Here is a 17,780-nt window from a genome sequence, read left to right as displayed (position 1 = left end):
TTCCGCTTCGAGGCCTTCGTCTGTTAAGACTTTGAAGTCTCCGGGAGCGGCTAAGTCTCCAACTGGAGTCCACGTCTCATCTAAAAGACCCCGATCTTCCTCTTTGGACGACGACCGTCAACCGTCTAGACGACATCTTTCCCTGGACCGAAGCCAGGACGACACTCGACAGGTCCGCCCGGAGGTCCGTTCCGACACGGTACGCAGGCACTCGGATGCCGACCGTAGGCCGTCGGATGCCGACTCCCGACCATCAGACCCGCGCCTGGCGGCCAAGAAGGCAAAGACCTCGACCTCCGGGTCGCACGTCACAGATTCCAGCCGTGGGGACCGCCCTCGTGATCTGGCTTCGGGATCCCGACCTCTGCCTACCTTCCGTCATGCTTCCGAGGAAGCTGTTCAACTCCTCTCGGAACCGGCTTCTCCTGCGGGCTCCAGGGATGACCGTCGCTCCCCGACTCCGATGCCTACCCGCACACGTCGGGTTGTGTCTCCGTCTCCACCCAGAGACCCTCAGCCGGAGTACTACTACGATTCTGAAACGGGGAGGTATTACAGACTAGTCCCTCAAGAGGATGTAGAGTCTCTCCTCGAGCATCGGGACCGGAGACCCAGACCAAGAGCCTCTTCCAGACCCTCCAGAGTGTCTGCATTTTCACCCCACCGAGTAGAGGCCGCTGCTGACCCGGATGTCGTGAACCTCGAATCTGATGAGGAAACAGCTTCCCAGGCCCGTTATCGCCCGAGACACGACTCACTCTCTTCCCGGGACGATGACTACCAGTCGGCCAACCAGGACTTTGCCCAACCGGGTGCAGTTTCCCCGTCCGACGACGTCCGAACCTTTGCGGAGCACGTCATCAAAATGGGCAATGCTCTGGACATTAAGATCTCTCAAACTGAAGAGGAAGCCTCGGACCCGATTGAGAGACGGGTCCATGGTCGATTGCCTACCCCACCGGCAATACCTTTCCTTCCCTCCTTGGAGAAGTTGGCCAGGCGCTCTTGGGAGGCCCCTGCATCCACGGCATCCAACAACAGGAAGGTTGAGTCCCTCTATAGGATTTCACCGCCGACTCCGTCTTGGCTGTTTGGACACCCCAAACAAAGTTCAGCCATTGTAGAGGGCTCGCAACGTGCGTCCACCCCGAAGGCTTCCTTGATGCCATCCGACAAGGAAGCTAAGAAGGTCGACGCCTTAGCTAAGAAGGCTTACTTCTCTTCGGCGTTGGGCATGAGAGTGGCAAATTACAACACATGCATGGGCGCGTACATACAGTGGCTCATGGAAAAAGTGTCCCCTCTCATTCCGGACTTACCTGATGAGTCTCAAGCTATCCTCTCGGAAGTCCGCGACGAGGCCCACTCGATTGGAGGATGGCTCATCACTTCAGCCAGACACGCCACTGACTGTTCCGCTAAGTCTATGGCGGCTGCCATAGCACTCCGCAGACACGCTTGGCTAAGGTCTTCGGACCTAAACCAGAATGCTCGCTCGACCATCGAAGACATGCCCTTCGACGAGGACGGCCTCTTCCATCGCGAGACGGACGAGAAACTTAACTTCAAATATAGGATGAGGACCGCTGCTAAGAAGCACGGTATGTCTTCTTCCCCCCAGTCGTCTTCTCGCAAGCGCTTCACTGCTGTACGCCAGTGGTATGGCCAGGGCCAGAGGCCCTACCAACAAGATCGGCCTTACCAGCGGGATCAAGCCAGACAGCGCTTCCCGTCCCAGTCTTCCTCCTCCTCGGGCCGTCGGTCGGGGCCCAAATACAAAAAGAATTACAGGAGGCAAGATTCGGACCCGGCTAAGAAGAGGAACTGATGGGACGCAGCGTACTCCGTCGCTTCTCCTGCTCCTTCCTTTCTGGACAGACTGAGGCCCTTTTCTAACACCTGGGCCCCAATCACCACCAATTCTTGGGCCCTCACCATCGTCTGTAGGGGTTATGCCCTTGAATTTGAGGAGCTCCCACCAACTGGAGCTATTCTGTCCACTCCCCCCTCAGACACCCTTCTCGACGAAGTACGCACCCTTCTCGCCAAAGGCGCCATCTCCACTGTCGATCCCGTCGACGTCCCTAGATGCTTCTTCTCCCGTTATTTTACGGTCCCGAAACCTGATGGGGGAGTCAGGCCCATATTGGACCTTAGACAATTGAATGCTTACCTGTCTTATCGTCGTTTCCGGATGGTAACGCTTGCTTCTATTTTACCTTTGTTGCAGCAGGACCTGTGGTTTGCAACGATCGACTTAAAGGACGCTTACTTCCATGTCAGCATCCGGGAGTCCCACCGCAGGTTTCTGGCGTTCGCAGTCGGGACGGACGTCTACAGATACAACGTCCTCCCCTCCGGCCTTTCTACTGCTCCTCGCATCTTCACCAAGTGCATGGCGCCCGTGGTTGCTCACCTACATCGCCGCGGCATGAGAGTCTTCCCGTACCTCGACGACTGGCTCCTCGTGTCCCCTTCACGTCAAGAGCTACAACGGCACACCTCAGAGACACTCGAGCTCTTAAGAGACCTGGGCCTAGTGGTCAATCTCGAGAAATCCCAGTTGCTCCCCACCAGGCAGATAAAGTTCATTGGGTCCCTCCTCGACTCAAACAGTTGTATGGCGTTTCTACCTCCGGACCGTTTCCAGGCCTTGGCCCGGGCCGTCAGCAGGTGCACCACCCGAAGGCGGGTTTTGGCAAGGGACGTCCAGGTGGCGTTGGGTCACATGGCGTCGACAACATTTGTTACTCCATGGTCAAGGCTTCGGGCTCGACCACTGCAGTCATGGTTCCTGTCGGTTTTCGATCTGGAAAGAGACCCCCCCTCCCGCAGACTCACCATACCAAGATCAGTCATCCGCTCCCTCCGTTGGTGGCTCGACTGCCAGAACGTCTGCGCCGGCATGCCCTTTTCGCCGCCCCAGCCAGAGTTGGTGTTGACCACGGATGCATCGGAAGACGGTTGGGGTGCTCACGCCTTAGACCTATGGGCCAAAGGCATCTGGTCCCTGGACGAGAGGACACTCCACATCAACGCATTAGAACTGTTGGCGGTGGAAAAGGCCTTAAAAGCTTTCGAGTCCTCACTGTCGGGAAAAGTTGTCCAGCTCAGGACGGACAACACCACGGTGATGTACTACCTGAACAAGCAAGGAGGCACCAGGTCACGCACCCTTCTAGACATCACGCTCCAACTTTGGGACTGGTGCATCGCCCGGGACATTTTACTTCAGGCAGTCCACTTGCCGGGCGCCGAAAACTCTCAGGCGGACCTACTAAGCAGGTCCCCCTCGTCATGTCACGAGTGGAGGCTCCACCCAGAGACTGTACACGACCTCTTTACTCGATGGGGAACCCCACAGATAGATCTGTTCGCGACCGTGTACAACTCCCATTGTCCCCAGTTCTGCTCCCGGACGCCGGACGACCACTCCCTCGGGGATGCGTTCGGGTTCCGATGGTCGGGGATAGCACTCTACGCCTTTCCCCCCTTCCCATTGATCACCAGGACGGTCTCCAAGATGATCTCAGAGGCGGCGGACGCGATCCTGATCACGCCTTGGTGGCCCGGACAGCCCTGGTTTCCTTGCCTTCTTCACCTCTCTCGAGCCAACTTTCTCCGGCTCGAACCCAGGCCGGATCTCCTCACGGTTCAAGGAGGTCGGGTTCGACACCCGGATATCGAGACCCTTCCCCTGGTGGCATGGAAAATCCATCCTTAGCCCAGCTACCGGCCTCGGTACGGAATGTCATCTTGGCTGCCCGGAAGCCGGCCACCCAAAAATCCTACAGACTTAAGTGGAACAGATTTCTGCGATTCCTGTCTGACAGACGCCTCTCCCTGGCCCAGGTGAATACTTCGGTGGTCCTGGAATTCCTGATGTCCCTGATTGATGCGGGCCTCTGTGTCACTTCTGTGAAGTGCTACCTGTCTGCTATCTGCTCGTCCTTCCAGTTTGATGGGAAGCCCTCCTTTTTTAAGGACCCCCTAGTAAAAGGATTCCTAAGGGGCTGCAATAATTTACACCCCCAGGTGTCCTTACCGACTCCGGCCTGGAGTCTCGAGACGGTGTTGGGGACCTTACAATCTAGGCCATTTGAACCTCTAGCCACCACGGACATTAGGCTTTTAACTTGGAAAACGGTGTTTCTAGTGGCTATTACCTCTGCCCGCCGTGCGGGCGAACTTTGTGCCTTACGTCGGGACCAACCCTTTCTTAGGTTCCACTTGGACAAGGTAGTTCTCAGGACAGATATTTCCTTTTTACCCAAGGTTGTTTCCACCTTCCATATGTGCCAGGATATTGTTTTACCGACCCTGGCACCGAACCCGACTACCGATACCGAGCGGGCCCTTCACTCCCTGGATGTTCGTCGGGCACTAGCCTTTTACCTGGACAGAACTAGGGACTCGAGTCGCTCTGAGAGACTGTTCCAGTGCTACTCGGGACCGAAGAGAGGGTTGCCCGTGTCTGCTCAGAGACTTTCTAAGTGGGTTTCGAGTACCATTGCCCTATCTTATGAACTCGTGGGCAAGCCCTTGCCGACCAGGATTCGCTCCCATGCCACAAGGGCGGTAGCGGCCTCTTCTGCTTTCCTGTCTGGTATACCTTTGGACGATATCTGCAAGGCTGCCGTCTGGTCTCAACCTTTAACTTTTATTAAGCATTACAGGTTGGACACTAGGGCCAAAAAGGACGCCGCTTTCGGGAGGGCTGTCTTGGTATCAGGACTACACTGATTATGCTTGGCTGTCGACTTTGTTCCATACCGGCAGCCTGAGTTTTCTTAAGGACTCAATGTTTGGTTTCGAGGTCCTCGTTGGGAATGTTTCATGAGGTGGGATTTCTTTGCAAGTTTATAAAACAAACCATCAATTATTATACTTGTATTCAGTTATCTTTATTGACCACTACTTACTGGTTACAGAGGTGTCATGACACTCCCGCCTCCACTGACCTTAGCTTGCCAGTCTCAACCCATTTGTATGATTCGCAGAGACCACGAAGAAGAAGGACAGGTTGCTTACCTGTAACGGTATTTCTTCGAGTGGTCATCTGCGAATACATACAAATCCCGCCCATCCTCCCCTCAGTGTCCTGCTCTGATTGGCTCTGTTTTAGTCGCCTACACGGCGGAAAATTGCGGAACTGGGGAAAAGAGCGGGAACGGAGGTTTTATAGGGGATGGGCGGGGTTACCGCCAAAAAGTTTCAGCATGTTGCAAAGTGTACTTTGCCTAGTGATTCCAGAAGTTTCCGAAGGCACTGCGCAGGCGCAGTACAACCCATTTGTATGTATTCGCAGATGACCACTCGAAGAAATACCGTTACAGGTAAGCAACCTGTCCATCACCGGTCTTGAAGGCTTTAAAAAGGCCATCAAGACGTATATCTTACAGCAGGCCTTTCCAGATTAACATCACAGCAATCTCCTATTCATTTAATAAATTGTTCAACAACTGTTCTAACTGCCTCTGCTCTATTTTTAATCATTGTTTTAATCACTGTTTAAGAATTTAATTGTATTTTAAGGTGGATGGGAGGAATTGGGAGGGTTTTGGAAGCAACAATGATAAGTTGCTACAGTATTTTACTGATGCTTTTACTGTTAGCTGCTTTGATCTGTTTGGAGAAGCGCAAAGTCAAAGAATACTGGAATATAGTACATTATATAATAAGACTGGGATAAAGTGATGGACTATCTCAAAATGATGGAAGATTTAAGGGGATTCATAGAATTACAGAATTGGAAGAGACCCCAAAGGGGTCCAACCCCATTCTGCCATGCAGGAACTCTCAATCAAAGCATCCCCAACAGATGGCCATCCAGCCTCTGTTTGAAGTCCTCCAGGGAAGAAGACTCCACTATATTCTAAGGAAGGAGTGTGTTCCACTGTCAAACAGCCCTTACTGTCAGGAAGTTCTTCCTAATGTTGAGGTGGAATCTCTTTTCCTGGAGCTTGCATCGATTCTTCTGGGTCCTAGTCTCGGGAGCTGCAGAAAACAAGCTTGCCCCCTCCTCAATATGACATCCCTTCAAGTATGTAAACAGGGCTATCATGCCACCTCTTAACTTCTAACTATACTTCTATTGATGCAGCCTAAAATCGCATTGTCGACTCACGTTCAATTTGTTGTCTACTTGGACTCCTAGATCTGACCTGACTTGCCTCATAAAACTCATTGCATGGCTCTCACTAAAGACAAAGGTCTGTGTCCCATTGTATCCAACCCCCTTAGTGGCTTCCATCTTAGTGGGACAGTGAATCCATGTTGGTTTTTATCTTGACAATCCAAGACATTGAATTTATTGGGGGGAAGAGAGTTCAGTAAAAAGTTTGGGATGGATTTAATGTTCCCCTGCCCTGACCTCTGTTACTTTCAGGATAAATTCTCAGTGGGGAGGAAAAACTAACTCTCTTTCAAGACAAGGAGATGTGAACACGCTGCCCAACTCTAAAACACCATGGAAAGTGCATGAGGCTTCTTCTGTAGCTTGTCGGTTAGTTACAGGTCGTCATCTGATTCTATGAGATCCACGTTTCTGTAGCCATGCCAGTCAGATCCCAGTGGCAAATGTGAGTCATCCTCCAATCCGCATTCAACATCCAAATGGGCTGCTTTGACTCTGTAGGTCAGAGAAAACCTGCCCATTTGAACAAAGAGTAGAAAGATGAGGTGGTGCCCCTTTTCCATATTGCGGCTTTTCTCCTGAGGCCAAGAACCTATTGCATAAAAGTGTCCCAGACTCACTTGGCTCCCTCCTCTGGGTCAGCAAGAATTGTCTGGTTCACGATCACCGTCTCTTCTTCATTTCGCATGATGCCTTTCTCATTCATCTTAAGGCCAGACAATTTTGTGGAAAGACCTTTCTTCTTTCCAAGTCCTTTGTCTGGAGAAGATTTTTAAAAAAGGTATAAGAACAGTCTAACAAATGAATACAATTTTACCTCCGCAAATGAAGTGAAACTCAGAAGAAGCATCATAGGATACATCAGGCAGAACTCTCTTCATGCGTGTAAACTTTTAACAGGTTCGCTAGTGCTCAAGTTGAAGGCAGTTATTCATTTGTGGAGCTTTGTCATAGGCCACCTCCACCGTATGACTGTGGATGAAAAAGCCCACCAGCCTATATGCCTAGGAGAAGGAATTTAGGGCACCTTCCTGGTAGGATTTTTCTTGAACTGCCTCCCAAATAATATGTCTTCTGTGAAAGATTACAAGCATTGTGTTTTTTAAGGGGTAAAACTGTGACTAAGCATGGCCATGGAAGAGGTTCATACATTTCTGCCTGGGGTTGAGAAAGTGGAAGGAGACACAGTTTTCTCCTTCTCTCTTCTTGCTTGATCTTGGGGTCATTAAGTGGAGATGGGAAATTTAGGACAGACAACAGCAAAACAAACATCACATTTTTCACAGTTCATGTAAACTTTGTCAGTCTGTGACTTCCATACTATTGGGGCATTGAATTTCCTCCAGGTTTTCATCCATGGGGCTGGAGCCCAGTCAGGGCTGGCTCTAGATATTTGGCCATCCTAGGCGAGAAATATTTTGGCGCCTCCCCCGGTACCCCCTCAGAATGTAGGAAAAAAGTAGGATATGATGTACAACAAAATGTAGGGCAAATTGTAGGACATTCCAAAAATGGAGAACACAACCAACTAAAACAGCGGTTCCCAACCTTTGTTGGACTGCGACCCCCATTGGGGACGAAAGTCCCCACCCACGGCCTCCCTGATTGGTTGGGAAGCCAGGAAGGGGTGGGACTTTTGCCCGCCTACAATCCTAGTGGGCTTTGTGGTCGGAATTCCCACCCCTTCCCAGCATCCCAACCAATTAGGGAGGCTGCCGAGGGAAAAGGTGCGGGACTTCTGGTCGCAAATCCCGCTGGGGCTTGTAGTCCCGTCCCCTTCTCCCCGCGGTTACCTGGCAGCCCCAGGGAGAAGAGGAGGAGGCGCCCCTCCTGTCCCTTCCTCCTCTCGGGTGGCTGCACCCGCGAGAAGGAAAGGAGAAGGAGGAGAAGCCCCCCCTTCCTCCCTGGAAGTGGCTGCACCCGCGGAAAGGAAGGGAGAGGAGGAGGCGCCCCTTGTCCCTTCCTCCTCTCGGGTGGCTGAGCCAGAGCGGGCACTCGCAGGGGGAAGGCAAAGGAGGGAACCCCACCCATTCCCCTTTCTGCTCCAGTGCCGGCACCCGCGGGGAGAAGGGGAGGGGGAGGTGGGGGGATTCCCAACCTGGCAACCCCCAAAGGGGTTGCAATCCCCAGGTTGGGAACTCCTGCTCTAGCCCCAGCAGCAGAGCAGCAGGAGGCGAGACTTTGCGTCCTGGGGCCGGAGGTGCGCTCGTACACGCTCCAGCCAAGTGCCCTCTGCCCTTGCCTGCTGCCGCTGCCTTGGCTGCCCCAGCCCCCAGCCCAGCCAGAAAGGAAAGGGAGAGGGCCCTTGGGAGCGTGCACCCCAGAGTGCCAAAGTCGCGCCTGCTGCTGCTCTGCTGGCGGCGGGGCTAGATCTGCGCTCCAGCCAAGCACCGGCCCTTGCTTCCCCTGAGTCAGGCCCTGGGCAGCAGGAGAAGAGCGGGCAAATTGCACCCCTGGTCTTTTTGTGCCCCAGGCAACCGCCTAGGTCACCTATATGGTAGGGCCAGCCCTGAGCCCAGTTCCAAGATAGAATCAGCACCACAAAGAGCTCAGACTAAGAGACAGAGCACATGGAAGTCTCCATTCACTACTGTCTATGTGATATAATTGCAAGCCACTCTCCTCCAATGTCCTCTTTCCTTCCCAGTTAACATTTGTAGATCATCCCTTACAGATCTTGGAGAACTAACTTGCAACCGAAAGAACAACAGTATCCTTATTTTAGTCGCATGTGTTCTTTTTAAAAAATGCTTTTGTTCATTCTACATTTTGTATTCTAAGCCACCTTGAGACCCACCCCTGGGAGAAAGGTGGGATGAAGTTTAATAAATAACACAACTATACAGTTCAATGGATGAACAATAGCAGTGAATGAATAAGAAGGATGCTTTCAGGTGAGATCAACCAGTCCAACTTGTGATGCCTTCAGGAGCAGCTTCCACTGTAAGAAAGACAGTACTCAAAATACTAACATAAAATAGGAAACAGGCAAACGAACCAAGAGAAATGCTCTTGTCCTGAGGTCTCTCCACCTTCTCTCAGCCTCAACTGACTCAACTCCCACCGTGGAGAAGATTCTCAATTGTTTCCAGGGAAACCAACCAAAGAAACACATTCTCCTTGGTTCCATCTGACCACTTCTCCATGAGGTCCAATGACATGGGTTACATTTCTCTTAATAGGATGATTTCAACTGCTTTTTAAAATTTCACAGTCAGCTTTCAGTATCAACAGATTCTGCATCTCAATATATCCCCAAAAAGCCAACCTTGATTTTGCCATTTTATGTAAGCCACATCATATTACGACCCCATTGTTTGTAATAGGACTTGAACATCCACAGACTTTGGTTACTTTGTGGGGTCCTGAAACCAAACCTCAGCAGATACTGAGGTCAAACTGTAAATAATGTTCAAATTCCTTTTATTTTCAGAATAAACCACCATACAATCAATACAATTATAATTCAAACATACATCACACTTGTTCTTTTTTTGTTCTTCTTAATACCATCTACTTCTTCCATCTTCATCTTTCTCCTTCCTACCTCCGCTATTCTTTAAACCGCATGTCATTCTACCTTCCTACTACCTTCTTCTCATTCTTTCCACCTCTCTCCTTTCTCTCTCTCCTTCACAACTGTACCACTCTCTTACTCATCATTCCACTCTACCCAACTGTAACCTCTACCTTCTACACTTACACATACCTTCAACTACATACCTAACTCTTTTTACTCCATCTAACTTCTTTCTCCCTTTCTTTCTCACTTCTAGAAGAATAGGAAAGAAGATCTTATTTCAGCTTCCTCACTTCTAATTTATTCTATACTTTACCATGTATCATAACGTTCCTTTCTTTCTCTATTTCATATTTACTTCTATCTTGTTACTCAGTTTACATTCTTCTACTCTATCCAAAGCACAGTTAATACACAGAAAAGAATCTACAATGTCATCTCCTTCTATCTCCTTTGAAGGCCGAATGCATCATTATATACAACAGTGATTACTCCACTGCACTCTTATGCCCTCTAACTGTGGATGAAATAATAATAATAATAATAATAATAATAATAATAATAATAATAATTTATTTGGATCCCATCTTTTCCCGAAGGAATCAAGGTGGGTTAGAAGAAAAAATAATAACATAAAATATGTGTAAAATATACATTTAAAATAATAGCCAAACCCTACTCTGCCTCAGCGCTTGGCACTTGTCAGTTTGAAGCCTTCAGGGGAGAGAGAGAGACTGAGGGGGAAGAGTGGAAGGAGTGAGGAGGAATGGCCACTCTTGAGTCCGAAGCAGAAATGTTTATATAACGAAGTGATATCTCCGTCTGGGCATCGACAGGGGAAGCGTGACCTTGTTGGTGCTTTTGGACATCTCAGCGGCTTTCGATACCATTGACCACGGTATCCTTCTGGAATGTCTCAGAGAGTTGGGTATCGGGGGCACTGATGACACCCAAATATGTTTCTCTGTGTCTCCGACTGATGCGGTGTCTAAGGATGGTGTCTCTCCTCTGAATGCCTGCCTGGAGTCGGTAATGGGCTGGATGAGGGAAAACAAACTCAGTTTGAATCCAGAGAAAACGGAAGTACTGGTGATAGGTTCCCCAGGCCCGGGGAAGGAAGTTTATCCACCTGTCCTGATTGGGGTCACACTTCCCCTGAAGGATGAAGTTCGCAGTTTAATTTTTCCTTCTTTCGTTATAATCTTATCATTTTGCCTAATTTTGGTTATAATTCTTCCCCTCTCTTTCCTCAATCTATTCTCCATTCAGCGACTTATTTTGTTAGCGTTTTCAAATTGATTTTGTTTAAGTTTCTTTAAGTTGTCCACTATCTCCTCTGTTACCTTTTTTTCTATTTTTAGGAGTTTTATCTCATTTATTATTTTCTTATCCTCCATTGCTTGTTTCAAATTTTCTTCTTTAACTTTAAGTTCATTCCTTATTTTATCTTCTTTTTGTTTCTCTAACCTTTTTATTTCTCTCATCCTCTGGGTTAATAATCCTCTTGCATATGCTTTACTGTCATCCCATCTTGCTATCTCAGAGGCAAGATTTGAGAGGGAAGGGCTCTTGAGTGCAAGCACCAAGGAGCCATTGCTATCAAGCGGCCAATCTAGCTTGGAGGGGATGCTCCTCTCACTTGAGTATTATTAGGCTCTAATTTAGATTCAGTGTCTCTGTCAGCAGAGTCTTGTCTACTCTTGGTATAGTATTGGGTAATCTTTGTTTGCACAGTTTTTTCTTTGGGAGATTGGGCCAAAAAAGGAGACGCTTCCAGAAGTTTACAATCTCTTCTAGCTGTATCCATTCTGTGACAAAGGAGTACCTAGTATCAGTTAGATATCAAGAGATTTGCAACAGCAACTCAACCAATAGACAATATCCCAACTAGATGAAACATATACAGACTACAACAAATCTATTTATGCCCACATAGACAAAAGATGCAGGTAAGAGTTAAAAAGTTAAAATAAGCAAGCATACGCTATCAACAAATATTCCTGCCCAGGACAGGACTGGACAAAAAGGGGAAGGAGAGAGGGAAAAGGCGCAGGTGCTCCAAGAGATGTGAGAAGGCCTCCTGCCCTTCCTCTTTATCCCTCCTGTTGAAACAGCGGCAGGAGTAGAGGGGGCAGGTCTTTATAGGGCTTTTGCCCACAACGAGGGAAGGAGCCACGGGAGTCTAGGAGTCTCGGAGTGAGGACTGGGCCGAGTGCCACCCCCAGCAGCTCTCCCTCCTCCACCAGCCAAGGGAGCTGCAGCCTCGCTGCTGGCCCTGGAGCTGTTAAAGGGCCTCCTGCTCTTCCTCCTTTTCCTCCTGTCTGGGACCCTGAAAAAGGAAATGAGCAGATGTAGGATGGGGGGCACCTGGCTGAATGAAACTACGTGTGAAAGGGATCTAGGAGTCCAAGTAGACCACGAGTTCAACATGAGTTAACAGTGCGATGTGGCAGCTAACAAGTCCAAGCGATTTTAGGCTGCATCAATAGAAGTATAGTGTCTAGATCAAGGGAAGTAATAATGCCACTCTATTCTGCTTTGGTCAGGCCCCACCTGGAATACTGTGTCCAGTTCTGGGCACCACAATTCAAAAAGGACATTGAGAAACTGGAGCCATGTGTCCAAAAGGAGGGCAACTAAAATGGTGCAGGATTTGGAAACCATGCCCTATCAGCAAAGACTCGGGGAGCTGGGCATGTTTAGCCTGGAGAAGGTTAAGAGGTGATATGATAGCCCTGTTTAAACATTTGAAGGAATGTCACATTGAGAAGGCAGCTAGCTTGTTTTCTGCTGCTCCAGAGATTAGGACCCGGAGCAATAGATGCAAGCTCCAGAAAAAGAGATTCGACCTCATCATTAGGAGGAACTTTCTGGCAGAAAGGGCTGTTTGACAGTGAAACACACTCCCTCAATGGAGAATTATGGAGTGTCCTTCTTTGGAGGCCTTTAAACAGAGTCTGGATTGCCATCTGTCAGGGATGCTTTGATTGAGATTTCCTGCATGGCAGAAGAGGGTTGAACTGGATGGTCCTTGATGTCTCTTCCAACTCTAGGATTCTATGATTCTGAGATCGCAATTGGAAAGTCTCAATGCCTGAGGTAAGGAGCATCAGCCTGAGGTTACAATGAGTCAGACGCAATCCTTCAGGCAAGGATCATAACCCTGAGGTCACTATGGGCCAGGGTCAATCCTTCAGGTAAGGAACACCTGCCTGAAGACAATAAGCCCATCTTAATCCTTCAGGGAAGGAACATCAGCCCGAACTCACAATGAGTTAGTGTCAATCCTTCAGATAAAGAGCATCAGTCTGAGATTGCAATGGGCCAATCTCATTCGTTCAGGTAAGGAGGACCATCCTGAAGTCACAATGGGACAGTCTCAATCTCTCAGGCAACAAGGATCAGCCTGAGGTCACAATGAGCCATTCCCAGTCTTTCAGGAAAGAAGCATCAGCCTGAAGTCACAGTAGTCCTTTCTCAATCCATCAGGAAAGGAGCATCAGCCTGAAGTCACACTGCGCCAGTCCTAATCTCTCAGGCAATGAGCGTCAGCCTGAGATTGCAATGGGCCAGTATCAGTCCTCCAGGTCTGAAGTGACAATAGTCCCATTTTATTCCTGCAGATAAGGAGTATCAGACTGAGATCACAATGGGCCAGCCTCAATCCCTCAGGTAAAGAGCACGAGCCTGAAGTCATAATAGTCCCATCTCAGTCTTTAAGGCAAGGAACCTCAGGGTGAGATCACAACAGTCCTGTCTCAATCCTTCAGGTAAGGAGCAGCAGACTGAGGTCACAATGGGACAGTCTCAATCTCTCAGGCAAGGGGCATCAGCCTGAAGTTGCAATGTGAGATCTAGAGTCAGTCCTGTGCTCAAGAGATCAAACTCATTTGAAACAAAAGAAGCTTTATTGATGAATCCAGGCAGAAACATCCATTAACACCTTTTTGCAAAGTCTGAGGTCCAAAGGAACTTGCTCAACCCCTCCCTAAGCCAGCCCCCAATTCCCAAGCTAAAGCAACACAAGCGGAGGTTGCATAGATACCAAGGTTGTCTATACTTTAAATTAGAGTTAAGATAGTTGGGATTTATGGTGGGTTAAAGTAATATGTTTTAATATGCCCTTTAATAGAAGATACTAGAAAGAGGTAGGGAGATCGTGGCTAAAGAATGTGATTGTTTGCTAGGATTGGAATGTGTGGGAATCATCCTTCTAACAGAGGCTTGAGTTTAAAAGACTGGTCTCTGTAAAAGGAGGGGGAACCTAGAGAGTTCTTGGTATTTTTATATTATATTATGTTGCATAGGGTTTATGTTTATTATATTTTCATATGGTATCATATTATGTGGAGATTGATAAAGTTTTATATTATAGATAGCTATATATATAGCCATGCCATAACGTCAATTAAAACTGTTGTGTCGCTGAGCTCTGTGGTCCAAGGCCACAGGTGAAGTGGTTGAGATAAGGCACAAGAGAGCTACATTGTTTTTGGGGAAACTGCCAGAATCCCGCATTGGAGGACATTGCGCAGAAAAGGGCAGGAAAGGGCTATCCAACTAATTAGCTTTATTGGTAAATGGAGTGGGGTGGATTCATATGGTTATAAAAGTGATATGTTTCTACTTTCATTCATTCCTGACAAAAAAAGTCACTTCTATTACATGAATCTTCTTCAATACAAACTGTTCCTTTTTCAAAGTAATGCCTTTTGTGTTGCAAGAGGGGCTGCAATTAGGAGCCTGACAAATATCTATCTCCCCTTCCATCCATTCCATTCACTCTGCTATTCCAAAAGAGCTGGAGAGCATACCAAACCAACCACAGAACCTTTCCCTGCTCTTATGATTGGCTGGAATCCCCATCCCTCCCACCATCCCTGGCCCTGATTGGCTGGAATCCCCATCCCTCCCACCATCCCTGGCCCTGATTGGCTGGAATCCCCATCCCTCCCACCATCCCTGGCCCTTATTGGATGGAATCCCAGTCCCTTCCACCATCCCTGGCCCTGATTGGCTGGAATCCCAGTCCCTCCCACCATCCCTGGCCCTGATTGGCTGGAATCCCGCCCCTTCCACCATCCCTGGCCCTGATTGGCTGGAATACCCATCCCTCCCACCATCCCTGGCCCTGATTGGCTGGAATCCCCATCCCTCCCACCATCCATGGCCCTGATTGGCTGGAATCCCAGTCCCTTCCACGATCCCTGGCCCTGATTAGCTGGAATCCCCATCCCTCCCATTATCCCTGGCCCTGATTGGCTGGAATCCCCGTCCCTCCCACCATCCCTGGTCCTGATTGGCTGGAATCCCCATCCCTCCCACCATCCCTGGCCCTGATTGGCTGGAATCCCAGTCCCTTCCACCATCCCTGGCCCTGATTGGCTGGAATCCCAGTCCCTCCCACCATCCCTGGCCCTGATTGGCTGGAATCCCCACCCCTCCCACCATCCCTGGCCCGGATTGGCTGGAATCCGCTCCCTCTCACCATCCCTGGACCTGATTGGCTGGAATCCCCATCCCTCCAACCATCCCTGGCCCTGATTGGCTGGAATCCCCATCCCTCCAACCATCCCTGGACCTGATTGGCTGGAATCCCCAGCCCTTCCACCATCCCTGGCCCTGATTGGCTGGAATACCAGTCCCTTCCACCATCCCTGGCCCTGATTGGCTGGAATCCCCGTCCCTCCCACCATCCCTGGCCCTGATTGGCTGGAATCCCATCCCTTCCACCATCCCTGGCCCTGACTGGCTGGAGTCCCAGTCCCTTCCACCATCCCTGGCCCTGATGGCTGGAATCCCAGTCCCTTCCACCATCCCTGGCCCTGATTGGCTGGAATCCCAGTCCCTTCCACCATCCCTGGCCCTGATTTGCTGGAATCCCCGTACCTCCCACCTTCCCTGGCCCTGATTGGCTGGAATCCCAGTCCCTCCCACCATCCCTGGCCCTGATTGGCTGGAATCCCAGTCCCTCCCACCATCCCTTGCTCTGATTGGCTGTAATCCCCATCCCTCCCACCATCCCTGGCCCTGATTGGCTGGAATCCCCGTCCCTTCCACCATCCCTGGCCCTGATTGGCTGGAATCCCAGTCCCTCCCACCATCCCTGGCCCTGATTGGCTGGAATCCCAGTCCCTCCCACCATCTCTGACCCTGATTGGCTGGAATCCCAGTCCCTCCCACCATCTCTGACCCTGATTGGCTGGAATCCCCACCCCTCCCACCATCCCTGGCCCGGATTGGCTGGAATCCCCTCCCTCTCACCATCCCTGGACCTGATTGGCTGGAATCCCCATCCCTCCAACCATCCCTGGCCCTGATTGGCTGGAATCCCCAGCCCTTCCACCATCCCTGGCCCTGATTGGCTGGAATCCCAGTCCCTTCCACCATCCCTGGCCATGATTGGCTGGAATCCCCGTCCCTCCCACCATCCCTGGCCCTGATTGGGTGGAATCCCAGTCCCTCCCACCATCCCTGGCCCTGATTGGCTGGAATCCCAGTCCCTCCCACCATCCCTTGCTCTGATTGGCTGTAATCCCCATCCCTCCCACCATCCCTGGCCCTGATTGGCTGGAATCCCCGTCCCTTCCACCATCCCTGGCCCTTATTGGCTGGAATCCCCATTCCTTCCACCATCTCTGACCCTGATTGGCTGGAATCCCCGTCCCTTCCACCATCCCTGGCCCTTATTGGCTGGAATCCCCATTCCTTCCACCATCCCTGGCCCTGATTGGCTGGAATCCCAGTCCTTCCCACCATCCCTTGCTCTGATTGGCTTTAATCCCCATCCCTCCCACCATCCCTGGCCCTGATTGGCTGGAATCCCAGTCCCTCCCACCATCCCTGGCCCTTATTGGCTGGAATCCCCATTCCTTCCACCATCTCTGACCCTGATTGGCTGGAATCCCCAGCCCTTCCACCATCCCTGGCCCTGATTGGCTGGAATCCCAGTCCGTCCCACCATCCCTGGCCCTGATTGGCTGGAATCCCCAGCCCTTCCACCATCCCTGGCCCTGATTGGCTGGAATCCCCATCCTTCCCACCATCCCTGGCCCTGATTGGCTGGAATCCCCATCCCTCCCAACATCCCTGGCCCTGATTGGCTGGAATCCCAGTCCCTTCCACCATCCCTGGCCCTGATTGGCTGGAATCCCAGTCCCTCCCACCATCCCTGGCCCTGATTGGCTGGAATCCCAGTCCCTTCCACCTTCCCTGGCCCTGATTGGCTGGAATCCCAGTCCCTTTCACCATCCCTGGCCCTGATTGGCTGGAATCCCAGTCCCTTCCACCTTCCCTGGCCCTGATTGGCTGGAATCCCAGTCCCTCCCAACATCGCTGGCCCTGATTGGCTGGAATCCCAGTCCCTTCCACCTTCCCTGGCCCTGATTGGCTGGAATCCCAGTCCCTCCCACCATCCCTGGCCCTGATTGGCTGGAATCCCCACCCCTCCCACCATCCCTGGCCCGGATTGGCTGGAATCCCAGTCCCTCCCACCATCCCTGGCCCTGATTGGCTGGAATCCCCACTCCTCCCACCATCCCTGGCCCTGATTGGCTGGAATCCCCACCCCTCCCACCATCCCTGGCCCTGATTGGCTGGAATCCCCACCCCTCTCACCATCCCTGGACCTGATTGGCTGGAATCCCCATCCCTCCAACCATCCCTGGCCCTGATTGGCTGGAATCCCCATCCCTCCAACCATCCCTGGCCCTGATTGGCTGGAATCCCCAGCCCTTCCACCATCCCTGGCCCTGATTGGCTGGAATCCCCATCCCTCCCACCATCCCTGGCCCTGATTGGCTGGAATCCCCATCCCTCCCACCATCCCTGGCCCTGATTGGCTGGAATCCCCATCCCTCCCACCATCCCTGGCCCTGATTGGATGGAATCCCAGTCCCTTCCACCATCCCTGGCCCTGATTGGCTGGAATCCCAGTCCCTCCCACCATCCCTGGCCCTGATTGGCTGGAATCCCGCCCCTTCCACCATCCCTGGCCCTGATTGGCTGGAATACCCATCCCTCCCACCATCCCTGGCCCTGATTGGCTGGAATCCCCATCCCTCCCACCATCCATGGCCCTGATTGGCTGGAATCCCAGTCCCTTCCACGATCCCTGGCCCTGAT

At 51.0% G+C, this 17,780-nt stretch overlaps 1 pseudogene; it reads left to right on the top strand.

Annotated features, from left to right (window-relative positions):
- The first annotated feature begins 2,194 nt into the window (after positions 1-2,194).
- LOC149305311 (uncharacterized) overlaps positions 2,195-17,780 on the top strand; it is a 64,294-nt pseudogene continuing 48,708 nt past the window's right edge.

Source organism: Sceloporus occidentalis, unplaced genomic scaffold, assembly GCF_023333645.1.
Source record: "Sceloporus occidentalis isolate IW3139 unplaced genomic scaffold, rSceOcc1.0.p SCAF_12, whole genome shotgun sequence".
Classification (NCBI taxonomy): Eukaryota; Metazoa; Chordata; class Lepidosauria; order Squamata; family Phrynosomatidae; genus Sceloporus; species Sceloporus occidentalis.
The sequence above is the reverse complement of the archived record's forward strand: the minus strand, read 5'-3'. Positions and strand labels throughout refer to the sequence as shown.